Source organism: Myotis davidii, unplaced genomic scaffold (genome assembly GCF_000327345.1).
Source record: "Myotis davidii unplaced genomic scaffold, ASM32734v1 scaffold120, whole genome shotgun sequence".
NCBI lineage: Eukaryota > Metazoa > Chordata > Mammalia > Chiroptera > Vespertilionidae > Myotis > Myotis davidii.
This window is the reverse complement of record NW_006294778.1, coordinates 3,366,155-3,366,743: the sequence shown is the minus strand read 5'-3', so window position 1 is coordinate 3,366,743 and position 589 is coordinate 3,366,155. Positions and strand designations below refer to the sequence as shown.

General features: G+C 29.2%; 1 protein-coding gene across 1 annotated transcript in view; it reads left to right on the top strand.

Annotated features, from left to right (window-relative positions):
* The window catches only part of KIAA1033 (KIAA1033 ortholog), a 56,924-nt gene that overhangs the window by 24,382 nt on the left and 31,953 nt on the right, over positions 1-589 (top strand). The gene's annotated exons all lie outside the window — the stretch shown is intronic.

Sequence of the window (589 nt, the reverse complement as noted above, 5' to 3'; positions counted from 1 at the left end):
TTTAAAGGTACCATTTTATTGTCTTCTGGCTTCCTTTGTTTTTGTTGAGAAGTCAGCTGTCAGTTTTGTTGCTTTGTTAATATATGTCATTCTTAAATTACTTATAAGATTTACTTTTTGGTTTTTAGTAATATACTTTAATGCGTCTACATGTGGGTTTTTTTGTGTGGGTGTTTGTGCTGCTTATGATTTGTAGTGCTTCTGGAATTTGTGGGAAAATTTCAGCCATTAAATTTTCAAGTACTTTTCTATTCTTTTCTCTTTGTTCTAATTTTCCCCCAGCTATGTCTGCTTTGTTATTAAGCTCATCTATGGAGTTCTCAGTTTTAATCAATTTACTTTCAGTTTCTTTTTTGTGTACTTTCCAGTTCTCTTCTGAAATAATTTTGTTTTATTTCCTTCAATATAGCTGGCATAATTATGTTGAAGCTTTTATCTAATAATTTTATTATCTGGATACAGTATTTCTATTAGCTATTGTTTCTCTTGTTCTTGGATTTGTCTTACCTTTGTATGCCTGGTTATTTTATAGTGTTACACATTATGTATGAAAAACTATAGATAAAATTTCAGTATCTGGATATTGTTT